Source organism: Apis cerana, linkage group LG14 (genome assembly GCF_029169275.1).
Source record: "Apis cerana isolate GH-2021 linkage group LG14, AcerK_1.0, whole genome shotgun sequence".
Lineage (NCBI taxonomy): Eukaryota > Metazoa > Arthropoda > Insecta > Hymenoptera > Apidae > Apis > Apis cerana.
Window position 1 is genome coordinate 9,539,593 of NC_083865.1, and position 26,296 is coordinate 9,565,888.

A 26,296-nucleotide genomic window follows, 5' to 3' on the forward strand; every position below is an offset into this window, starting at 1 on the left:
CAGACCCTCCGACTACTCACTTGGAATATCCCGAACGCTGTGCCGAGGTGTTCATTTGTTCGCGCGACCGTCGTCGTCACGATCATTACTCTCTCCAGGCCTCCCTCTTTCTCTCTTCTTCCTCGCTCCTCCTCGCGCCCCGGACGCGCAATACCTTGGCGTCCTCCTCCGTCCGCCACCACCGGTCCCCTTTACTGCTCTTTCGGCCACGAACACCGCGTACCGTTCGCTCGAAACCAACGACTGCGAAGAATCGCGCGGCACGACACCCACGTATCGCGGTAACGGTCTATGCGTGGTCGTACATCTTCCGTGTACACGGCACACACACATATACGCGGCTGCTGGTCGCCGCACCACGAATCGCAGCCAGCATCCGGCGTGCAAACGCTGAGACGGCTCCACCGCAGCCGTCCGTCCAGTCGACCGCCCCTCGATCCCTCTGCGTCCAAGGGAAATATCGATCGACCACGCAATCACGATCAATTCCCTCCTCGCTCGACCGAGCCCTCTCTGTCCGACTCTCTCCTCGCGACTCTTCCCAAACTCTCGCCTTCCGCCTCCTCGAGTTTCATCTTCCTCCAACGCGTAGGTATCTCATGAACCGCCGAGGTTGCGATCAGCTGCTGGTTGCGGCGGTGGAGGGTCGCCAGCGAGCGACAGCGAGCGATCTCCGCGAGGTCCCTCGGCAGAGTATCTTCTCGACGCGGTGCAACGCGTCCCAAAAAGCACGCAGAGTTTCCGGTGTGAAAAGCGCACTGGCATCGGCACAGCAGCCACGCAACCGCCAACTACCGTGCCCTCGACTGGAGGCGCCTGCGGTCCAGGCTGCCACGCAGTATACTGAGCCGTGCCGGCTGCTGCCCGGGAGAATCCGTGGCCGAACGAACCTCCCCGAAAATCTGCGAAGATCCTCGATTCGATAACGCTCTCTTCGGGGTCGCGCACGAGTCGCCGAGAGATGCTCGATTGTCCACCCTGTCGCCGCTTCAATCCGCTTCCACGGATTCCTCCACGCATCTCCAAAACCAACTCTCTCTCTATTCTCTCTATTCTATGTGTATATATATATATATGTACGTATACGATCGATCGATTTTGTCGAGGGATTAGTTTCTCGACGCGATGGTTATGATCCTATTGTCTTGGTTTCTTCGCGAACAATTATACGGATACCCGAGCTATTGCTTCGAAACGTAACCGCAGTTGTTCTTTTTCACGTGACGCATATAAATAACTCGGTGTATACGCGTTCTTTCCGCGTTTCAGAGATAATTGTCGTCCGTTTGTCACGGAATATTCAACGTTACTCCGCTCCCTTTGGATTCAACGTTGCAGGTGATCAAACAGCGAGTCGGCTCTTGTACTCTTGATCCTCTTCGCGCCGTTTGCAAAGCCATGAGTCTTCGTGATTTAGTCCCCTGGCTGATCTCTGGCTTTACCCTAAGGATTTCCACGCGTTGACCGTGTGCACTCTTCAAAGAGGCGATCCTGAAATGCGGAAAATTAGATTATCGATTTTCCTCCCACGGAAGAATTCCATCGATCCAACGTTATCGATCGAGTTTATCAAACGTTGATATTTATGGGTGAAAATACGTATGTATTTCTTATAAAAAAATCTTTGATTTCTTCTTTGCGCACACGAAAAATAATAATGATAAAATTTCTCCATCGTACTTTTCTTTCGTCGAAACGTAACATCGACGCGCAGAGAAACGTAATTTTAATTCGATCTAAATTTTCGATTCGTAACAATTATTCTATCCTCGTTAAGTGCTTTTCATCGGCCAGACTACCCCACATATACGCCGCATTTTACAATAAGTAAAAACAGAAGGACCGTCGATCAAAAAAATTCCGAAATGAGCCGAGCGTTTGCACAATTGCAGTTGGCCTGTTTCGCGAGATTTGCACGGCAGAACAGCATCTCTGTCCACGCGTGTTTCGAAATCTAACGCACTCGGCGCGCGTGTGTTAATGGTCCCGGAATGTTATGCTACGTGATTGAATCGCGTGACGACGATATTACCCGTGGCTATACCCGCTGGCACATACACAGATCTTGAGCTCGCCCGAATTTTCCTACTCTGTCCAAAGAGAGGCGGATGGAAAAGAACCCGCCACTTTTATTATGGGGTCGCCTCGTGGAGTCAGGGTCAGCGAATGGAGGACGCGTGGGTATTGATCTTTTTCGTTCTTTTTCGACGTTACTTCGATCTCGCGCTGTCTTCGTCGCAGCCGACCGTCCTTTCGATGGAACTCGAATCGATCGGATCGGGGACGAAGGGTAGCGGTGGTGTCGATGGCGGGAGGGAAGCAAACGTCGGAATACAATCCAGAAATATGGATCAACGATGCGACGAGAGTCGTGCTCGCTCGTTGTTAATGCGTGACGAAGTGAGAGAGGGAGAGGGAGGGAGATGGAAGAATCTAATGAAATTATTGGACGAGCGGACGGGCGGGCTTCTCGCGTGTCTACGCTCGTTGGAATCCGGGATAGGTTTCGCCCATTGGATAAGATATTTTCGATTGGGGCAACGCGACAGATATTCGAGTCACGTGGTGAACATTCCTCGGCCGCGTCCCGGCGCTCGCAGCGGGATAGAATCCCGGCAAGCGTGATCGATCAGCGGCGGTGTAATCAGAATTTCTTGATTACACTTTGACAGCTCCCCGCTGAATAGGAGACCCGGATTTTCTTTTCCACGGTGGATGCTGTAAATCTTATTCCGGCCATTCGTCGAGCCTCGTCGAGAGGTGCTCGAGATTTGTGCTCGAGAGGTTGGCAGAGGTTAGACGGTTCGAGCATGCTCCTCGCTCTGATTGGATTCCCTCGGGATGTGCCTCGTCGTGGGCCAGTCTTTTCTAGCCTGCCCGCTCCCGAGTTTTCCTCGCCGCGCCAACTTGGAGAGAACCAGGCAACTCGAGAACCTCCCCCAACCTGTTTTCCTTCCTTCCCTCCCAATGGAGGAACGGAAAGGGAAACCTTCGAATCCATTGTTCCCCGATGTCAAAAGCGACTTTATAGGCTTGTTTTTCTTTTCTTTTCTTTTTCTTTTCTTTTCTTTTCTTTTTTTTTTTTTCCTTCTCCTGGAACTTGGCCTGATAATTAAGTTCGCCTACGTACCTCCCTCCCAACTTTCTTTCCGGATAAAGGAACCTGACAACGGCTATTGCTCCTTATCATAATTAATTCTCAAAGCTTGGGACCTCCATCTGGACCCAACCGCCGATTTCAGCTATTCGTTCGAAACGACCGAGTTTTTTCTTTCTTATTTTTCTTATTTCGTTTTTCGCCAATTAACTTTCGCTCACTGTCGCGCTCTAAGTAGACGGAACAGCGAGTTCCGTCTCTCGACGAAAGAGGATTTTCGAAAATGGGATTCTCCCGGAGACAAGTTATGACGTAATAACCCCGCCTGACAGCAAGAAATTCCACTTTCTTCGTAAGGAAAACACGTTCGTAACAAGTTGTAAGGAGAGAAGAAGGTCCCGAGTACGATCTTGGATCAGAGAAATCCTCGTTTTCCCATTCCGGATTTATTCGTAAAAATGCCTTTTAAAATTCACTTTACGGGAAAGGAAGAGAAGAGGAGGAGGAGGAGGAGGAAAGAAAGTCTGGCTTTTTTTCTTTTTCTTTTTTGTCCTCGATACCGGCTCATATTCGATCAAGGGAATGAAACTTCCCTCCGAAAAGACGAAAACAACCGACGTATCCCTTATCGTAGCTAAGTCGGCGTGCACCTCCCAGGAGGAACTCGGTGACTTACGAGGCACCAAGCTTTACTCTATCTTGATAGTCCAATGGTGATATACAGGCGCATGTTAAGCGCCACGATAATAATTCCCAGGGAAATACCTCGAATAACGCGGTTAACGAATTGTCTCACAGTTTCACCATCCGTCTCGGTGACCGTTTATATCGTTTTCAAGCGCTATCGATCCGTTCTCCCCGAGATCGTTAATCGAACGAGAAGAAGAAAAAGAAACTTTCCATACGAAACGTTGTTACATTTCGTTTTTTTACATTCGAATGAGAAAAGAAAAAAAAAGAAAACGTAATCACGCGTTTACCGCGTCTCTACTCGCAAGATCGAACATTTTTGAAATCAACCGATCCTGGCCGAATTAGCCCGAACGGACTCGAGCGAAGGCGCAATCGATTTCGGGAGAAAGCTTTTTCTACCGTGCTCTACATCACCGGCCTTCCCCCGTTTCCTCTTTTCACTTGGAGGCTTGTGAATCGTCCATGGATGATAGAGGGGTATACATATATATATACATATATATACATACACGTCGCTCTGCCTCAAAGTACGCAACGTTGAAGAGGCTTTTTTTGAATGAATGTCCATTCATTCAACTCTCGTTTTTCAAGTAACTAACCCATCCTCGCCCGCCGGTTTCGTCCTTTTCTTCCTTTAACCATCCTCCTCCCCCCTCTCTTTTCTCTTCAACACTCGCAAAGCCGCGCCGGTGTACCGTGTAGCCCGCCAATGTACCAACCGTGTTTGCCCGTGTCTCTGTTCCTTTGCTCCGCGCAAACTTGTTGAGCTCGATGCCGCTCTTCAGAGCTGTAGGTGGCGGATGGGCTCGCGGTGACCTTTTGTTACGGTTTGTCTTGTTTGCTACGAGATTACCCCTCTCTCCGCCTTCCCCTTCCTCGGCACGGTTGACGAAGTTACGCCTAAGACGTCCGAACTGGCGCGGGAATTACGTTAACTGCAATTACCGAGTTGCCACGCCGAGTTCCAGATCCCTCGGCAAACTTATCCTCGATAACTTTGTCCTCGATAGACAAAGATTGCTCCTCTTCGTGGCCAATCGCATCGAAACGTATTCGTAACGTTGTTAACGCATTCTCTTAATCGGTTTATAAGCTATTTACGTATTTCTAGATTGTAAATTTTCCCGTTTGCGCCTTGATTTAATGTACTATTCGATGGTAAAGGGATGCTTGTATACCTTCGGATAGTAAGATCGATATTAATATTTACACGAGAGAGATATTTTTCCCGACGCGAGAGAACTTTGTGCAAAAGTTTTATTTTCGCATAAATTCGACTTAAACGATGGGAATTTAAAAAAATCTCGGCATTTAATCGCACGACCCATCAAACTCGGGCGCAAACGAGTTACGATAAAATGCCACAGATGCATCTCTCGCGTGATGCGGTGGGTTAAAAGCTATTATCTGTTGTCGCCCGCGTTAAAAGTTGAGTTGTAACCTGTAGTGGTTAATTGGGAATAGCTACGATATCGGATAAAAGTATCCGATTATTGCGATATTTAATGCATGAAATTATACGAAAAAGAGAGGAATTCGTATATTATTCTAACGTGCAATAATTTATTATAAGTATTTCGTTCCGACATCCGTTTCTATTACTTTAATTCAGACAATATCGCGTTATTACTTAATAGCTCTCTAATATCATCTAATCGGAAAGGAAACGATTAGTTTTATTAATAAATTTAGATCGAATAAATTATTTATTATTGTAATTTATATTTATCGATTTTTATATGGTACAAATAATATGATATTTATCAAATTAATAAACCTTATTTAATTATGAATTCATAAAAAAAAATAAAATATAAATTAGTAGAATTATTAGTCGAAAATTATAATATTCAAATATTTTATATTTGTTATTACAAATCTACAAAATATTTATATCGTTATTATCGATGTTAAAATCGCGAAATTTAATTTAAAATCGGAATAACGGTAAAAATTAAAAATTAAAATCGAAAAATATTGAATTACAATGTCAAAGGCGAAAAAAATTCTCTTAAATTACGAAACAAATAAATATTGTAATTTAATTGAATATTGAAATATTTCGATTAATTTTAATTTAATTTTGATTAAATTAATTGCGTTCTTTCTGATAAATGGTAAATTAAATCGATATATATATTATATGTTATATATACATAATTCTACAACAATAATTGTACAACATTAATAAGTAAATAAATAAATATGTTTTCTTTACATTTAAAATATACAAACATTTAACAAAAGGTATTCAATTTACCATTAGTAGTTAACGCGTGATATTGTATAATTCATTATCCATTGTCCAAATCGTGAAAACGAGACCGGTGTATTCATGAATTAAACGAAGGTATTAAAAATATATACACTCTCGAAAAAACACACGAAAATGTTAGATTCGCAAATAAACGTATTTAAAACATTCGAAAATAAATGGACGTGATATAAACATTAGCGAAATAAATATGTAAAATTATACACTCACGAATAAAATACTTTAAAATACTTACAAAAAATATATGAATTATAAACATTCGCGAATAAATGCACGTGTAAACATTACCGAACAAACGTGCGAATTTTAAATATTCGAGAAAGAAAATTTATTATATTCGGGAATAAATATATTTAAAAAATTTGCGAATAAAACGTATGTATTGTAAATACTCGCTTAAATATTACGTACGTATTCGAAAAAATTGTAAATTTCGAAATTTACGTACGATTTTAAATTATATACGAAATTGGACGGACGTATTTTCCACGCGTCTGAACGGCACGGCGGTCGAGACGGAACTGCGAACGCGGCTCGATAGGCAAAGTCACCGCGGTTCTATCGATAACAACACGATTTTATAGAGTATTTACAAAATTATTCTATTCGATAATTATTATATTTAATTATAATATTAATTATAATTTATTAAAATGTAATAATAATATATATAATTAATTATTTATAATTTAATTATTTATAATTATTTATAATAATTTATTTAATTTATTAATTTTATCAATTTTTTTTCTATTAATATTTTATTAATTTGATATAATCTCTCTATATAAAATTATTGGAATTATTGTTTAAAAAGAATTTATTACACACAAAAAAATTTTTTTCAATAATTATAAAAACAAATTTATAAAACTTTTATATAAATTAGAGAATTAATTATAACTGTAAGAGTAGAATCTTGAATTTTCAATTAATTTTCATCCCAATCGTTGGAATTGTGAATTTTTTACGAATTCTACCTTACCAACAGTTAATACCTTTATAACAACCGAAGATTGATAGATTTCCTTAGATAGATAAATAGATTTTAAAGCTTAGAAATTTCGACAAGTCAGATGGCAGCAAAGCTCAAATCGAACCCAATATTTTAATTTCGTCTCGAAACATTGTTCTTCGACGAGACAATTCTTTTTCTTTTTTCTTTTTCGTCCTTTTTTTCAATAATACTAGCGCAAAGTGGCGAACAAGTAAACGGTAGATCGTATAAACTTTCAAGTATATTCACGTATTTGGGACGCTGTTTCCGCTTTTCAAATATGCAGTTATTCATTCATCCCGAGGTCTAATCATTACAAGCAAGCTCACGTATTGCCACTAAAACGATCGGGGGTGTCTGTCGGAAATTTCTCGGCATTCGAATCGTAGTTTCCTCGATCGTTCAACTCGTCGAATCGTATTGAGCGAGGTTAAAAGCCCGGGTGAGCGCGGCACTTCAAAGGGCAATGTGCACGCGTGCATAACTTATTGATGAGCTTCCACCTTTCATCGAAAGTTCACTTGGGCTCTTTTCGACCGGCGGGGGGAAAAAAAACAATCAGTATTCGCCGAGGTTCACCGAAAATATCCGTTCCGTCCATGGAATCGTTTCGTTCATCGTACGATTCTTTCCCAAGAAATAAAATACGCCACCACAGGTACTTCGCCGTCCAATTCCACGTCCTCCCACCTACGATTCGTTTCCGACTAAAGAATTAAAATTTTAATTGCCCGAGTTATCGAACTTTGATCCTCCCCCATCCATGATCCTTTCGCAAAGTGGCGGCGGTAAGAAGAGGAATGCATCCTTCGATCTCGATCTCCCATCCAACGGCAAAGGACGCGACGTCGGCCGGTATAACCGTCCGATTTTTCTTGCGCGTCCGAACTGCTTGGCCGGTAATTGGCCGTCATCCGGAACCATCGAAGCGTCCTCGCGAGGAGACGGGACTAAGCATCGGAACGAGGCACAAGTCGAACCGCGCTTGTCCATAAATCAATTAATTTTAGCCAGTTCGATATGCCAGGCTGGCTTAATTTAAATTCTTTCGGAAGCCTTTCGGAATCGGTAGTGAGCAGCCGGGCCCGATAGAGCGGAGGCCAAAAGACCTCGCGTCCACCCGACGTCGAACGACGCCGGCCGGCAGCAGCCTTGGTGGGGGCTGATTGGTGACTTACGGCCGGAGGAGAGACGAGGAGAGCCGCGGAGGATAAGCGGAGAAAGGGAGAGTAAAGGGGGAAGAGAGAGGGAGAAAGAGAGAGAGAGAGAGAGAGAAAGAGGGAGAGATGAAGGAGAGCAGACGCCACCTTAAGTATTTCTGATCGAATTCCAAATGGCTGGTTCGTCGTCCGGTCGGACGGTCGGTAAGAATTCAAACCATGACGAGCAAATGGACAAGAGCGTGCGTCGCTGGTTCGATCGTGGAACACGGAGGGGACACAGAGGATCTTTCTCCGCGCGAAACAGAGAAAGAAAGAAAGAAAGGGACAGGCAAAATAAGCAGCGGTGAAAATCGCGGCGCAAAAAGCCGAGCGAACCGCACACCGAGTTCCTCGGGGCTAATCAGTTCGCGGGTCGATCGATGAACTCTCTCAACTACACGCCTCGTTTTCCCTTCTTTTTTACTCTTTTCTTCCGAGCCGCCGCCGCCGTGGCCGTTGTCGTTGTCGTTCTCGTTGTCGTGCGACGCGACTCGCGGCCAGACACCGCGAACGAAACTGCTAATGGTCGTTGCGTAATTTTCTAGCTCTCTCCCTTCGGTCCGATCAAAGACCCATTCGAGCCGATTATTTATAGAGGCGACCATGATTCGTTCCACACGATCAACTAATTCACCGCAATGCAATGTTCTTTTTCAAAATTCCTCCAACTCGGTCGAATAAACGTTTTCCGCTCTTTCGTCCATTTGCGATTGAACTCAGAGAGAGAGAGAGAGAGAGAGAGAGAGAGAGAGAGAGAGAGAGAGAGAGAGAGAGAGAGAAAATTTTCTTCATTTTGCAAAAAAAAGCAGCTTGTTTTCAATTCTCGGACGAATCGCGTCAGGGACGCAAAGTTTCCAGTTCGAATATTAATGACGGCCATAGGTCTCCTCTCTCCCGTGGCTAGGGTGACAAGGGATGAAGCGTCTGTTCTTCCATTTGGAAGATCAATTTTGCATAGGTCGTAAAGGGTAGGAAATTGGTTTTCATGAGAATGTAACGGGGATCGTATATCAAAAGCGAAACTTGGAACGTTGTTGTCTCTTGGAACGATCCCGCGGCGCGAGGACGGCTCGAGCGTGGACGGTTAATTTGGCGGGGAGAGGAGGGAGGGTGGTATTTATCGAGAGGTCCAGTTTTGACGAATTCCCGCGGAAACGCGAGGGGGTGGGCCGAGGAGGAGCAACGGCACGCCATTTTGCGCGTCTCATCGGCTCGTAACGGCCGGCACAAAGCGCATCGCGTGCAACCTAATGAGAGTAATCACTTAATAAAGGCGGACCGGCATCGCGTGACGCTCTACACGCGCATAACTGAGAATCAATATTTGATTTTCAGGTTTCTCCGCCGGCGCGGATCCTCTTGTTCCTTCGCCTTTTTTTCCTCCATCCGGTGAACGGGATGAAACCGATGCACCGTTCCTTTTTTTCCCTTCTCTCTCTCTCTCTCTCTCTTTTTCTTTCTTTCTCGATAGACGCCACTTTACGAGAAATAACACGTATTTTACTGCTCACCGAGAAATTGATCGTTTCTTCTCTGTTTCAGACAGGGCGCATCATCTGATGGATGCTTGGACGGGCTCGGTCACGCTCATCGGCGTTTCCTTCGAACACCGACTAATGGAGACCCTTGTCAGCCAATTCGTCAGAATTCGTGAGTTTATGGACCAATCTGTTTATCTTAACAAATTGCATTTTATTCGATTTTTTATTCGAACCGAGTCTCGCATGCGCAGACACTTTTGCGCGCTCGAGTCGCATTTCTTCGTCCTTCCTTCTCCTCCCTTTTTCTTTTCCTTTTCTTTTCATTTTCTCCCCTCCCCTCCCCCCTTCGTTCTCACTTTCATCCTTTCGCTTTCATTTTTATCGGAGCCGCATCTTCCAACAGTCGAGAGTTACTGATGTAACGGAGTTACCCCTTTTTTGCCGGTATTTAATTACCAATTAATTAAGATGACTCAGTCCCGCCATTTAACGTTCCCTTCCTCCTCCCTATACGGACACGTATATATATCCTCGACGAGAAGCGTTGGCTCGCGTTGGTTCTTCTCCAAATCGATCCTCCTAATATAATCGCGGCGGCAAAATCGTACGATCCCGGTCTTTGTCATTGAACCGCGGTAAGATCTGGTAACGATCGGTTCCCACATCGGTGGAATTATTAGCATCGTCCCGTCATCAGTCACTCGTTTTGACGCGGCGAAAATAAATAGTCCGGTCGATCCGGCCGAGGAGACAAGAGGACGGAGATAGACGGAGAGGGGGAGAAGGGAGGGAAAAAAAAGGGGTAGAAGGACCCCCGACTCGCTTCGTAGACGTACGGGGCCCGATTTCGAACGGTTCCCGGGTTCGAAAAGTTTTGGGTGATTTTCGCGGCGCGAATTTTCCACACATGATCGCGCCTCTCCATCCATCAAATCTCTCGCATAGGATAGATTTTTAGCGGGGAGGGTTACGATCGAGTCCAAAGATCCATTTGTCATTCTCTCTTTTCCTCGACATTTCAAGAAAAATCGTTTCCCTTTTTTTCTTCCCTTTTTCGCGTTAATCTCTCCGCCTTTTTCTCCGCACCGAGAATCTCCCCCTCCCCGAGTCGACATTTTTTCCTTCCTTTTTCTTTCTCTCTTCTAGTCGGGCGCCGGAATCGACGAAATCAACCACAACGAGTCTCGAGATCGTTGTTGCGCGAAAAATACCGTTTCTTTCGATATTATCGACGATTCGAGAGATACGGAGAGGGATAAGAACGGAATTTAAGTAGCGGTACAGGCGGAAAGATTCTATTATAAGTTAGGGGAATATTATGTTGAGGGGAGGGGGAGGGGGGAGGAAAGGGGTAAGGGGTGGAGGCCCAGGTGAAAATGGAATTTTTATCCAGCCGGTCCGTACAAAATTCTAATTTGACGTTAGAAACTGACGAGCAAAAGGGTGAAAAAAAAAGCGGGGAGGAAGTTCATTTCACCCCTTGGGAAAGGATTTTTACGTATTATGCGCGGCTACCCGTCCCGCAACGGCGCACGAAAGGGTGAGACGGAGGGTCGAAATCGTAGAAAATGATAAACAGGGTGAATCTTATTCAAATAGAAAGACAAGATCCTGGATTTGAGGCAGGAACCCCAGGAACCTTTCGTTTCTACCTGAGCCATGGGAAAAAGCCACGGGACGTTCAACTTTCCTCCATCGATTTCTCTCCTCTCCTCCTTTCTTTTTTACCTTTTTTCCTTTTTTCTTTTTTTCTCTTTTTTCTTTAACCCGCGCGCGTGAGACAAGTATCTAAATACCAGATATTACCAGCGAAATAGCGTCAAAGGCGACGAGTCGCTCGCGAATAAATAATCGTGTAACCTGACCTCCGATTAAAAAAAAAAAAAGAAATAACGTCGAAGAGTGGAAACAACGAAACGCAAGTGACTACACACACACACACACACAGAGGAGAAAAAAGAACGAGAGGAAAAGGTTAATGGATGCTGGCCCGATCTTTCGTTCCGTTGGAACGCGATCGCCACGAACGAAACCGACACCGCGTGCTCCAGGATATTCCGCCGCAGGATCAGGATCTCCGTGCGCGGACAGTATCACGATCTACCGTCAAACCCGATCAAAAGCCACTGCTGCCTTTCGTAGGGACCGAGAACCGGCTTCGCGTGGACCGAGTAAAAAAAAGGAAAAAGGAAAAAAGAGAGAGAGAGAGAAAAAGAAACGAGTTCGAGGATCGAAACGCGCGAGCTCGGTTAGGTAAGTCCGAAAATTCGGAATCCCTTGAGAAAACACAGCTGGTGCGTACAGCAGGTAAACGCGCGAGGGTTCCGTCAATCCGTAGGAAACGCGCGCGAGGGGCGAACGAGGAGGAGTATCGAGCGATACGGAATATGGTGAGATGACATCTTGCGCAATTTTGTTCTTTTCCCCCTTTTTTTATACCTCCTTTCGCTCCTCTTTCTTCCTTTTCCCTCCGTCAACGGTACGTCTTCGCCCGGGCTGGCCCTTCCTCATTCAAACGCGCGACAGATTGAAAGGGTTCGCACAGGAGGGATATTCGATTTCCTCCTCCTCGATCTCGCTCCCCCCACCTTCACCCTTTCTTCTCCCCAAACCTACCTGCCCCACTGTTTTCGCTTCTCGAGTTACTAAAGACGCGGAAATCCAAAAATCGCGAAGCTTGCCCGACCAAGGGAGATCTTTCTTTCTTCGACCCTCGGCTCTCTGCCGATTCAATGGCCCACTACCCGATCTCTCTCTCTCTCTCTCTCTGCCCCACTCTCCACCCCTTTTTCGTCCCTCGTAAAGGTCCTTCTCCTTCGATCCCCTCCTTTCTTCTTCTCGCGCGTTTTTCTCCTTTCTTCCATCACGGACTTCTATCCGGGGTTCTTAACCCCTTTTTTCCCGTCAGCTGCCACGTAACAGCTGTATACGAGTCGGCCAGCCAGACTCGAGGCGAGCGCGCCCGTGCTTTGTAAGCCGGTGTGCGTGTGTTCGCCCGAGTTTCGATATTATCCGCGAGCGGTCCTTATCTCGATCGACCGGCCGATTTCCCGCGTCCACCGGTTACGCAAACCATTATTGTTACCCCGCTTTATGGCATTTTCGAGTTTGTTTCTCTCGCAGTTCGTTTTCGAGGCGCAAGCAGGCGGAAGGGGAGGTTTTTTCGGGCTCATTGTGCTCGCTCGAATACCATTACGAGAGAGAGTGAGACGGATCGCGAGACGAGGTTGGAGGGAAAGGGTCGACGAATTCGTTCTTCTCTATGGATATATTTCGTTCTCGTACGTTCGTCCACTCGACCGGAGTGGAACGTTGTTGCTGCGTCTATACCTATCGCTACGCGTCGGTATATCGGCTTTGCTCGATATTCTGTACATATATATATACATACACATGCGAGTTTCTCCGAACTCGCGTTTCTGTTATTTATTCGAGGCATGGCTCCATTTGTATCGGGCTGGCAAAGTGCGTTGGATGGGTGCGCGGCGAATTGGTGGGAATGACAGTTCCGAGAGAGGCGAATACGATCGCGGCACGAAACTCGCGTTCGGTAAACCGGGACGAGAAAGATAATAAAGATCGGGAGGGGGGGTGGGGGGGCGCGGACGAGTCGGTGAGAAAGTTTGGCTGCTCCCACGCGAAGAGTCGGGAGGGCAGGGCGACAGCCATTATCGCGGGCAAATATTTAGAGGGAGACGCTCCGTTCGTTTCGTTACGTTTTCCGTCACCCGAATCCGTCCGCCGCGAGTTCGAAAGCAGCACAGTTGTTTGGGTAATTGAATTCGGACAGCTTCGAGTGGCCGAGAGGGACGGTTCACGGGCGGAGTGTCTGAAAAATCTCGAGTCAGAGGCCCGAGGCGTGATCCCCCGCTCGAAACGTGACTCGCGTGAAATTCCCGAGATCTTACCAAGGCCCCGTAGAAAAGAAGAGAGAGAGAGAGAGAGAGAGGGAGAGACGGAGAGAGAGAGAGAGAGAGAGAGAGAGAGAGGGAGAGACGGAGAGAGAGAGACGTGGAGAGGAGAAGAATAGAGAGAGGGAGCGGGAGAGAGGAAGGGAGGGGGAGGGGAGGGGAGGAAGAAAAAAAATCCTGTTTCGGGGATCGTGGATCGGCTTAGTGTCGTCTATGGATCTAACCGTGTACGTGAAACGAAAAGATCCAGCATCTTTGAAAGGAAGGAGTCACTGTAAAAATAGGGCGAGATAATGGAGAGCATTGAATGGTTACACGTGTCCGGGGGAAAAATATAAGAAAGAACGATTTCTTTTCCTTCGTCCGATGACTTTTCGAATCTTCTCTTCCTTCGATCCCGTACCGTTTATCCTTCGTTTTATTCCCCTTCGTTTCCGATTATCCGCGTTCGTTTTCTTTTCCTTCTTCTCCTTCTTCTTCTTTTTCTTCCTCTTTTAGATCGTAGTCGACGCGTCCTCGAAAGAAAGAAAGAAAGAAAAAGATCATCCTCCTAGAACGCACGAAAGTAAAACTCGAGTCGATCTTGGGCGTCTCGAGAGAGAGAGAGAGTTCGTTGCACCCTTTGAAGTCGTCTCGCCCTTTAAATTCCACGCCGTGGCGTCCCCTCCCTCGGTCTCAACGAACACCCCCGCGCCAACTTCTCACTTTCGTAGCAGCGGTCTAGTGGCTCTTCCGATCCGAGAAATCCCGCCACTTCTGATTCAACTGTAAATTTCTCCTCCAGACCCACTCGAAGCCTCGTTTCGTTTCACGACGCCGTACAAGCGTCGAGAAGGCCCGATTCGATTAATTCGAAACCGCGGCTCGCCACGGTTCCGCCACGTTCGTTTTTCGGATCGGAACACGGGTTACTGAGAACGCGGTAATTTTGGCCCGCGATATCACCCGAGAGAGCCAGAAGCGGCTCCTTCCCTCTCTCTCTCTCTCTCTCCTTCCTCTTCTCCGTCGTATTCGTCATTTTTGGTGGTGTTCAGACACCGAAAGCCGGATCCGAGATAGGGACTTGAGAAACAGCAGGCTCCGAGCATCATCCCCTTTCCCTCTGTCCTGCTCTGCTCTGTCGATTCCTAAGAAAGGAACGCGCACATGGCCCTGTATCGTTCCGCGCCACTTATCCTTCTCTTTTATAATTTTAGATTTCGGAATATCTACCCCTCTAATGACTCGCTCTTCTTTCTTCTCTCGAGACGAGATTTCGAGAGAACGCGTCATCTCGGGATTTTTATATCTCGTATTCGAATCGAACGATGCATCGTATCGCGCTCCAACAAGACTTGTTTCCAATCCTTGGGTAAAATTGGGAAACGGAGGGCGTGGGACGGGAGTTCGTGGGAGACGAGTTAATTTCAGGGATTGACAACCGCCTCGCCCACGATCTTCCAGGGTCGCGGGAATCGATTTCCGCTCGGGGAAAAGCGCGTATTTTTGGAATATTCTGTTTTGGTAATTTGCGCCTGTATTTCCGTGGTCGCTGCGAAAAAAAAGGAGAAAACGCCACCCCGCATGGGGCACGAAAGAGGGTTCCGACGAAATCGGGGAAACTGCAGGGGGCCGACTCCGATCCACCGATCGATTAATCATTCTCGTTCGTATTTACCTTCGTACCTGATCGTTTCGCCTTTTTTCTTCTTCTTCTCTCTTTTTTTTTTTTTTTTTTTACCGCTTCTTTCTCTTTGTGGGGAGGACCGACCTATTCGTGATTCCTTCGTTTCTCGAATTCCTCGATCGCGCGAGCGTTTTTTTCTTTTTCCCTCCCTCCTCTCTCCTCTCCTCGCCTAAATCGCCATCGCGCGTATTACATTTCTCATCGAGAAGGGGTTCCTCTTTCTCCGCACGATTCATCGATCAGATCGCGATGAAAGAGTTTCCGTGGCAGCGTGAAAATCTTAATGATCGAACGGCATGAGAACGTTTTTAATCGTTCTTCTCGAATTCCCGACCTTCCGCTCGTCGATCAAAATCGACGATTCTTCGAAAAAACGTTCGTTCCTCTTCTTTTTTTCCCGATCCAGCCGGGTCATCCCTTCTCTAATTTCCACTTCATCCACCGTATCCACGTAAATTCTCCTTTAGAATTTACAATTTTAATTTGGAAACTACGAAGAAGTAAAAAACGTCGAGACCCTAATTCATTCTCAAGAACGAAGAACAACTTTTCCTCTTCTCTCCCTCTCTCTCTCTCCCCACACATCATCCCCCAATTTAGCCGATTTGTCCGGAGGAGAGACAAATCGCGCCACTTCACGTGTTTCTTCCGTTTCCCACGTAATTCCCACTCGGCGTCTTCGAGTCATTCCACGTGGCGCGACGCGCTCGGTACCTGACTCCGTGTTAATTCCATCTGCCGGTGTCTCCCTCCCCGTGGAAACGCGAGGAGGAAAAGGCGAGTTTTTGTCGCGCCGGAAGTCCTGATTCAACTCCGAGTGCCGAACCTCTCAGAAGAACCTAACCCTTCAGGCATTTTTTTGTTTTTCACCAAATACATACACGCGCCATATTGTCGTGGGAACGGAGACGGAGAGAAACGCGGTTTCACGATTCAGCCGAGGGGGCAGGGATCAGTGTACTATATTTAAATATCGTCGTATGGTTTTTCGAGAAAACCCATCGAAAACTTCTCCCCCTCCCGTGTGCATACATTTCTCTCGAGCATGTGTCTCTCTCTCTCCCGTAACTGAGCAATACGAATTTCTCTTCTATTTTTTTTTATAAAAAAAGGGAAGCCGATTCCAGCTGCCGCTGCTGCTCCCTATCCTTTAACCCTTCGAGCTCGGAAAAAGAAAGTTTGAAAACGTCATCATCCAACCAGATATCAATTCTAACACGTAGAATTCGTTGCAAACGGAAATAAGAATTCGAAGACGAGAAGATAGATCGGGGAGTTCGATTGTTCTGGCCGTATACGAGATTGGGTAATCGATAATCTGGTGGAGAGCAGTTTCTAATCGCGATAGACGAACAACGATAAAGAAACTAGCGCGTATTTTTACGTTGCTGCGAAAATGATCGAAATTTCGTTATCGATAAGATAATGGAAACGTCGAAAGAAAAGAAAGAAGTCGAAGGGAAAAATCGGGGAATACGAGGTAGAACGAAACGCATCTCGTTGTTGTACCGTGAACAATGCGCTCCTCGACGCATTGGCAAACTTCCTTCCTCTCTCTCGCGATCGAGCCGACTTTTCTTCTGATCGTCCTTCTTCAACGTTTCTCCCGCGACAGTGAATCCCGCGTCTGTCCCGCGACTGCGACACCGATCGATCGAGATCGCGTGCTCGCGAGAGAGGCGAAACGGTCGGCCGTGCACGCGCGGAACATCCTCGCCCCGTGAAGAAAGAGAGAGAGACCTTGAGGAGAGTCTGCAGCTGCATCCTTGCACCGCCCCCGTGGAGAAGGTAAAGGACAAACGTATAATATGATCTAACAGATCGTAGCCAAGCGGCATCGTGCGAATCGCGAAATCTCGACCCATAGATCCTCTCTCTTTCTCTCTCTCCGCTCTCCTTCTCCCTTCTTCTCCCTTCCCTTACCCTCGGTCCCGATCTTGAAATTTTATCGTCTCGGTTATGCTTCCATTGTTTCGTGCCCTGCCAACCGGTATTTATTATTTAATCTTCCTTTTCGTGAGAATAATTGACGCTCTCCAACTCGCGCTCTCCTCGTCGTGCGTTAACATCGCGCGATAATGTCTTTCTTTTTCTCTCCCTCTCTCTCTCTTTCCTCCTCTCGATCCAAACCCTCCTTCAAAACGCGTACGTATTCGTACATGTCGAATTCGCGGAGGAACGAGTTATCGACGTCGAGTGCGATTTTAGATACAGAGAGATAACGGCGGTGATAAAGAAACGGGGAAAGTTATTGGTTAAACGGAGATCGTAAATAGAGATCGTGGAGGGAAATCAAGGATGTATCAAATTATTCGTAAGCATTCTCGCGTGGTAATCTCCGTTTGAAATTGTTGAAATTGTATAATACGGGGGAGGAGGGGAGGGAGAGCGATGGGAGAGGAGAAAAGAGACGGACATTTTCTTTCTGGGCAACGATTTAACGCGATCGCCGCAATGATAATTGATCTATTAGCGGAGATAACGATAATTGGGCTTATCGTTTAAGCGATTTAACAACAAGTGTTGAGCCAGTCGACGATCGTTGCTCGTCGAAGGTTGATCACCACTGCGAGCATTCAGCGATTCAGGGTCTGTTGGGGCCCTTCTACGATAATTACACGGTGCGAGCTGCGAGTCGGCTCAGGAATATATGTTCGATCGGCCGGTTTTTGAATTATTTGAAAAGAGACAGACCCTGGTATAACCGCGATATTATGGTATCGCGATTCCTCCTCCTCCTCCACCTCCTCCTCCTCCTCGAACCTTCGATCCCTTTTCTTACCTCTTTTTGCATCTTTTTTTTATTTTTCTTTTTCCTTTTCTTTTCTTTTTTTTTTACCCCGATACCTCCTCCCGCTCTTTATTTCCTTCTTTCTTTACTTCTTTTTGCATCCTCGCCTCTCTTTGAGCCACAAGAGACGCCCTTTCGAGAGAGAAAGAGAGTCGCGAGAGCCGCTCCTCAATTTTCAATCTCGATGAATTTTCCCTATCCTTGTTCAATCCTTTCCCCTCCTCTCTTCCCCTCCTTTCGATCCAATTTAGATATATATTTATATACCGGATAGAAAAATTACGATCGTAAATTTATCTTTTCAACGTGGAAAGGAGTGGGTACAACGATACGAATAATAGAGTGAATCGTAAGCGTGTCACACATATTTAAATATCTTAAATCGCGGTGATTAGATTAGATTAAAAAAAAAAGAATTGACATCGTTCGAAAAATTCGACTTCTCTCCGATCCAAACTTTATCTACATCTAGCTCTAAGTTTCCGTTTACGCTTAATTTAACCGAAACTGGTTATCGGATCCCCGATTATTTACGTTCAGAATATCGAGTATAAAATAAATCTCCCCGTCTCCCAAAGAGACGCGCGAGAACAACGCGCGAGGAGATTCGCGATTAACGCTAATCAATCCCGATCTGGATCACGGAGCGAGAGCGCGGAACGAAATGCATTTTTTCTCGAGGATCGATTTTATACCCCTCTCCACCCTGCTTCAGCGGGTTATTACCTGGGCCAGAAAAACAATGGTCCCCTATAGACCGTATATACCCGCTCCCCCAATCCGACCGGCGACGACGAAACTACATCCGCCGCCCCTGATCGCAGATGTTATAATTTCGAAATAGCATAATTTCCAGCCAACGAATGGATCCCACCCCCCTCCCCGGCGAAGGTTTTTAGGATCGACGGATGATGGATCGGAAAGAAAAAAAGTATTCGAGATTCGAGTATCGCGTACCCCGTGTAGGCGAGGGGATGGGGAAGGGGTGGGTGATGATCGGCGAGGAGCGATTAGATACGATCGGACGCGTTTCGAGAAAAGATATTCGTAAGGGGGAAATTATCCGCAAATGACTCTTGCAGCGCCGCGAAGGCTGACTTTAATGCTCGGAGCCCAGCGCCGGAGTACGTATCTATATCGGTGCGCGAGAGGAAGGGAGAGGGAGAGAGAGGTCGTTCGACGCGATAAAACGACGAAAAAGGCGTAGCTATGAATTCTGGAGACAAAAGAGGAATGTAATCAAGAAATCAGGGAAGGAGAGAGAGAAAGGGATGGTGCGGGACGGAGGAGGAGGAGGAAGAAGAAGAGGAAGAAGAAGAAGAAGAAAAAGGAAAAGACGGAAAGCAGAGAGAGAGAGGATCGGCATTGGCAAAAGGCATAGGTACTGGGCCGGTCGAGATCGCAACAAATGACTGTGTTTAAACTTGAACGTGACAAAATTTAAAAATCCCGCCCGAGGGACGTCGGATGGAGGAGTGGTGGGGGAGCGTGGGTCCAGCGGTGGTGGCCGAGGGAGATAAAGGTCTCCCTTTCTCTCTCTCTCTCTCCCTCCCTCCTATCCTTTCGCTCTGCTTTTACGTCGCTTCGTATTTCGCCTCTCTCCTTTTGTTCTTGGCCGGGCGAACGCATTTGCGCCGCGATTCGAATTTCTTTTCTCCTGTTCTCCTGCTCTCGCGCCGGCCTTCGCTCCGGTAATTGGCGCGGCGGCGCGACTCGGGGGTTGAATCGGGGTGCGCGTCGATTCGGAACGCCCGAGGCCTCGTTCGAAATTTTAATCCATTCCGACCAATGCTCTCTCTCTCTCCTCTCCTTCCTTTTCTTCCATTCGCTCTCCATTCGCAAATTATCTTTACTCGAACGAACGAATCGGACCGGGATCGGATTAATTAGGGGATCAAAAATTTTTTTCGCGGACGTGGCTGGTCGAACCGATCGAAGCAACGATAACACGTGGTCGACACGGTTGTCGACTAAGAAGAAACCGAGAATTCGTATGTTCCGTCGATGATGGTTAGAACCGGCAGAAAAATCTCCGACGAGCGCGGTTTCGAGGTCCAGCTCGGGAGAAATGCCAGGGTCGGGCAATTAATCATATTTCGAAAATCATTCCAGCAGCGTTGAGATCTGGCCGGGCAGATAGAGTCGGAGTGGTGCTCCTCGAAACTCCAGAGTCATAGGGAGCCAACTATACGCGCAGGGTGTTTGACCGAGCGGAGCTCTTTCTTTCTCTCTCTCTCTCTCTCCTCCCCTCCCCCTCCCCCGCCTGTCTTTACCCCTTCTTCCACGTTTTCTTCTTATTTCCTTTAATACATTCCAACTCGTTCGAGACTGACCGGAGGGGAAGAAAAAAATAGGAGAAAAGAAGCGGAATGAAACGAAAACTTCACCCTCGCTGCTTCGCAGCGAAAGCGCTGGTGGCGTTTCTCTCCGCTTCTCCGTGGATCGTTGTCCGTGGAACCGATCGTTTCGTGAATACGAGACACGTTCGTTGCGCCCGGTGAAAACAGGATTCGGAACGGGCAGCCCGTTTCCAAGAAAGATACGCGTGCAATCATATACGCGCGATCGAGGTGTCGATTTCGATCGTACCGAAGAAACAATAATTTCGACTGTACCGTTGTTGCGACTGCTACGCGAAGGCGAAATCGAGGAAGAGAAAGAGAGAGGGAAAGAGAGAGAGGGGGAAGTGGACTGTGAAATAAGAGCAACGATTACAAGGGAGGAAAAGGGGGAGAGAGAGAGAGAGAGAGGGAGAATGAGTTTCTGGTCGTGATGTATTAGTTTCAACGCATACAGAGAAGGATTCGGGGTCCGTGGCCATTACAATGCGTCTCGAGGAGCTCTCCAGTTCGAGATATCTCGAATCGGAGCGCGTTCGATTCATTTAAGAGATAAGATCTTTCGTTCGAAATATGAATATTATATTATAAGCGCGGTCAGTGCCGGTTTCTCTTCCTCTGCCCTTTTCTGCTCCGCTCTCCCTCTCTCTCTCTCTCTCCCCCACCTTATCCCCTTGTTTTTCTCTTTCTTCCTCCGTTTCTTCTTTCCCCCTCTCTCCCTATTCCCTCGACTGCCAAACCTCGAATGCCTGCATTACCGCGCCAACGCCGCTCTTCTTCCCCTCCCTTTTCTGTCTCCCCTTTTCTTTCCCGATCCCGATCAGCTCGACCGACGCAAACGCGCCATTAATTAACACCTCTTGCCTTTTCCCCATCTTTTCGCATCGAGTGGAAGAAAACGTACGAGCCAATTCCATTCCCGCCGATTCTCCAATCCGTCGTGGAATCGCGAGAATCGTAGGATAAAAGTTGGCGCGTCGGGAGAAGTGTATCGAGAAAGGCGTGCAAGAAGCGCACAGTTGGCGGGAAGGGGATGTAAAGGAGGCTAGAGAACGGATCGTGGGACGTGGACGAGATAATAATAATAGACGATCGTGTATTACAAGCTATAAACGTCAGTCGGTTGAGTTCGCGTCCTTTTATTTCGTAGCAAGTGGTCGTCGCGCGTGCACGCGTAAAGCGCGCAAGAACCGCCCCGCTCGCGGTACCAGCTTTAAACGTCCGCTCGTAATCACTTTACCGCAAGCTTTTAAAACGACATTCTGATCGTGCGTGTATTCCATCTTATTGTCGCAAGAAGAGAACCGAGAACCTCGCCGGCTGTAATTTCACCGATGCCACCGAACAGAAGAATGAACCGTTGCCCTCCGCCGATGCGGCCTCCTCCGCCTTATTAGAATTTAGATTGAAAATTAAGGATTCCTGTATATTTTCGTTTCTTCGACGACATTGCGAACAGGGAGGGAGGGAGGGAGAGAGAGAGAGACGGAGAGAGAAGGGAAAAGGGAGGGGGAAGATTTGATTTTCACGAGAGGATCACTTTTCCGCGTTCCTATCGATAGAATAGATACCCCTCGATCGTGATTTTTCTTCCTGTTCCTTCTTCCTCTTCTTCTTCGTCTTCTTCCTCTTCCTCCCTTTTTCTTCCCTTTCTTCTTATTCCCTTCGTGTTAAACGCTGCGCGCTAGGTATTAACGCGATACGTCACGCTAATAAATCTTCTCCCCGAGCTCGATGAAAATTCAGCTCGAGGATAATTCGAGTTAAATCGATGTTGCCCTTTTCGTTTAAAAACATTTCGCACGGGATTACGCGTGATACTTCGTATCGCGAGTTTCGAAGCGCGTTCCAAGAGACGATCTTCTTTTTCTTTTCCTTTCCTTTTTCTTCTTTGCATCGTTCGAAAATTCGAGAGAGAGAGAGAGAAAAAAAAGCGACGCGATCTCTACTTTCGACGATTCTTGGATATTCTTTTTTTTTTCTTTTTTTTTTTTGAAGATCCTCCGCGCTGCAAGATTTTCGACCTAATCCCGGTTCCAGAACGCGCGTTACATTAACATACATATAAGGAACGTATGCAGAGATCAAATCAACGTACGTGTACTCGTATCGACCGCGTGTGTGAACAACGGCGTGAGCCTGGTGGGGTGTGGCGGGGGAGGAAACAGGGAGACTGGGCTCGAAAAAGGGACCGTGGGTCCCAACCTATCCGTCTCTCTCTTTTTCTCTTTCTTTCTCTTTATATATATATATATATATCTTTTCTTTTCTCTCCTCTCCCTCTCCCCGTTCGGGGCCAGAGTCGTTCATTTTTTACTTTCAAAAATCATGACGATGCTCATTTTTCTGACTCGTGAAGAATTCTTCAAACTGACGTGTAACCAAACGGGGCCTCGGGTTTTTCGGTGGGCAAGGAGGAGGAGAAGGAGGAGGACAAGGCGGAGGGGGAGGACGGGGGACGGGAGACCCCACGAAGGCTCGAAATCCTCCACCTATGAGCCACGATATTCCTCCACCGGGAATCCTTTCTCTACCGCAATCCCGACCGTTCTTTCTTCCCCTCGTTTCTCGAAAAAACACCTCCCCGACTTTCGACCGAAGGAATTTTATTATTTCAGAAAACAATTCCCGGGAACCGAGTCCGATCAAATTCCCGATGAAATTTAGAAATTATATACATATATATCGGTAAGAGTGGAAGGAGAAAAGACTTTCGGTTTCGATCCAGGAATCCGAATCTGTTCGAAAGGAGAGATCGCACAGGTAGGAAGGAATGATCGAGAGACACGCGTGGTTCCGCGAGAGAAGGGAGGAAAAGAGAGAGAGAGAGAGAGAGAGAGAAAAGAACACGGTTCCCCCTCGATTTTTTCGCTACTCGGCGAACAAACCGAGCTGCTTCTTCGTTTTTTCTCTTTTTTTCCCCGGTCGCGTTCGGCCGCCTCGAGGAGTCCTCTTTCATTGCTCGGTCCTTGGGGCATTATCGTGATTATGATTATTTAAATTTGTTCCTTTTGCCCGTGGAGTCGAGAGCGGCGTTTGAGCGGCAGGCCCTATTGTTCGATTATTTGAATATCGAACGTACGCGGACGGACGGGAATCGATTCGTGGGGCCTAATGGGGATTACACGGCCAATCAGCCTTTGCCGAGGCCCAGCTCTCTCTTCCTCTTCGTCTATCCGCTCCTTCTCCTTCCTTCTCTCCCCCTCTCTTTCTCTCCCCCTCTCTTTCTCTCTCTCTCTCTGAAAAGCATCTCTTGGTATTTACCGATTAACTCGCTCGAGTCTTTAGCGATTCATCGATAAAAAAAGGAAGAAAAGAAAGAGAAAAAAGAGGCTGTTCCCTCGGAAGCATAGAGATATTGGAAATCGAACGACTTGACACACCATTAATATCCACGTTTCTTTCCTTTTGCCGCGTCCATTTAATCTCGATCGAGTCGTACGTTTCGATCTCGTCGTCTCGATTCCTTCTCTTTTCCCCTCTCTCTCTCTCTCTCCCTCTCCCTCTCGAGATTCTAGTCGAGGGATTCGAGAAGCTAGCACGGTTTTGCGAAAAGCGACCGTTCGAGGAATTCACGATTCCGATAATCGCGGCCTCGATAATGATGGAAAGGAGCGGAACCGGTGACGTCAACCGGTTGAAAAATAATATAGACAGTCGGTTTCGCTTTCTCGCGTGTCATCAAGTTTGACGGGTCGAGATGAAATCGGAGTTGATTCGCGGTAATCCGGCCGATAAATCGGCCCCTCGTTCGATAAACCATCGGCTCTCTTCTTGTATTTACTAAATACTAGGGGATCATACGTTTCTCTTGTTTCAACCGTGCTGCGTGACACGTATAACTCGGTAAACCATTCCCTCCCCTCGCCCCACCCCATGCTATTTTTCACTTCTCTCCTTATCGTTCCTCCTTATCGCCCGCGTTACGTTATTATTAATTTTCGAACCGACGCCGTTCGAAAGATCGTCCGTCGAACCGTCGAGAGAGAGAATCCTTTTACGGAATTCACGCGTCCCTTAATTCGAGAAACGATGGATCCTCCTCCAATTAAATCGCTCAATTTCCGAACGAGGAATTCCACGACGAAGAAACGCGAAATTTCCAAGGTTGTGGTCGCGCTGTAAGAAATCGTACGCGAGACCATTCGCCCGTTTTTCTCCTCCCTCCTCTCTCCCTCCCTTTCCCCAACTCCACCTTCCCCCTCCGCTTCTTCGGTCGCGGCTGCTTATTAATTTCTCTCTCTTTCGTTCTGCTCCCTTTGTGCTACACGACTGTATGGAATCTTTCCGCCGCGTTTCTCGAATCGCTCGCTCCTCCATCCATCCCCCATCCTCCCTTAAGAGGTTCGCCTCTTCCTTCTTCTTCTTCTTCTTCTTCTTCGTTCGTAATCAGCGCGTGGGCGAGAATCGGAAAAGGAAAGAAAGAAAGAAAACGGATGGACGAAGAAGAAGAAGAAGAAGAAGAAAAACATGCGAGGTCGAAAGAGAGGAGTTTTTATATTCCAGGAACGCTGGTTCGAATATGAATATGCATTGATTGACTCGTAATTGCGCGCTACTTCACCGGCCTCATTGTTCCCGGTTATTTATTATCCGCTTGGACATTGTTTAAACTCGGTAACGAAGTATTCATCGGCCCGTGGAAATTTATTTGACAGATTCCTTTGACAGCCAGTTTCGGAGCGCAGCGCCACGATTTATCTTGCAACCTATGCAACCAACGCGCCCGAAATTCTTCTACTTCTTTCTCCTCCCCCTTCGTTCCTCGCGCGAACGAGGTGAACTCCTTTCTGCGACCTACGAGACGCGAATTTAAACTTTGGAGCGGAGAAAGAGAGAGAGAGAGGGGGAGTATGAATGCGAAATAATTGGCGATATCGGGGGCATTGTGTAAGCTCGAAGGGGGAATATTTTCTACCGTGGATCTTCGTCCACGTCGTGGAGATAAAGTGACAACGAGATAAAAGTAAGCGAGTTCGAAATTTAAACGGTTCTGATGGGCAACCACGGACAACGGAAAGGGTTACGTGGAAAAGAAGAGAGAGGGAGAGGGAGAGAGAGAGGACGTGGATCGAAGGGGGTGCCAAGATGGAAGCGAGAGATCCATCGAGCGAGTCGAGGTGTGTTCGGGTTCCGAGGCATCCTTTAAAATTGGAATAATAATGTTCTTTCATCTCTCTGAACTCGAAATGATGACTCGACGCCTTTCAACATTGTGGGAACAAAAATCGGTTAGAAACCGACGTCGGCCGGTTTATTCTCTTTTCTTTTCTTCTTCGACTTTTTCTTCTTCTTCGTCTTCTTCTTCTTCGTCGTCGTCGTCGTCGCTTCGTTCCGTTATCTCGTTGACGAGGAGGAATGGAATTTTTCAACCGAATCCGAAGATTGATCTAATTCTTTCGATAACTCTGTGAAAATATCTGATGAATAATATTTCCACGTAAATTGGAATCGAGAGAAGAAAACGCGAACACATCTGGCGAGGAGAAATTGCAATTTGAGGATTGAGGTTGAACGAGGAGCGCACGACATCCACGCGATTTTCGCGAGCAAGATGATTCGCTAATACCCCGCTTCTACCCCGACAAAAGGCGATTAACGATCCTATTGAGAGGGAGATGAAATTAAAAAAAGAGAGTCGAACGAACGCCATATCGACAAAGGGAAGAGACGATTTGTAATTAATGCGAGTGTGTTAGAGGGACCTCGGGTGAAGCGCGCTCGGGAGGGTGGGTATATATGGGCGGGGGGGAAAAAGGAAGAAAGAAGAAGAAAAAAATGACGTAAGTCATCCTACGAGGCATTAGATTGAGCTTGATTACGAGTAATTATTCTTACGGCACA

At 46.8% G+C, this 26,296-nt stretch overlaps 2 protein-coding genes across 10 annotated transcripts in view; one reads left to right on the top strand and one right to left on the bottom strand.

Annotated features, from left to right (window-relative positions):
- The window catches only part of LOC107998754 (uncharacterized), a 47,211-nt gene extending 40,623 nt beyond the window's left edge, over positions 1 to 6,588 (bottom strand). For 7 of the 9 annotated variants that reach the window (XM_062084691.1, XM_017058185.3, XM_017058184.3 and 4 more), the window contains exons 1-2: positions 6,514 to 6,588; positions 21 to 1,491 (exon numbers count right to left, since the gene is read on the bottom strand). The gene's annotated coding sequence lies outside the window, so the exon portion shown is untranslated. The remainder of the gene's footprint in view (positions 1 to 20; positions 1,492 to 6,513) is intronic. The other 2 variants (XM_062084692.1, XM_062084688.1) reach the window with 1 other exon arrangement.
- A 3,227-nt stretch (positions 6,589 to 9,815) lies between these two features.
- Positions 9,816 to 26,296, top strand: part of LOC108001011 (zinc finger protein castor homolog 1-like) — a 145,296-nt gene continuing 128,815 nt past the window's right edge. Inside the window, exon 1 of the mRNA XM_062084666.1 lies at positions 9,816 to 9,914. The gene's annotated coding sequence lies outside the window, so the exon portion shown is untranslated. The remainder of the gene's footprint in view (positions 9,915 to 26,296) is intronic.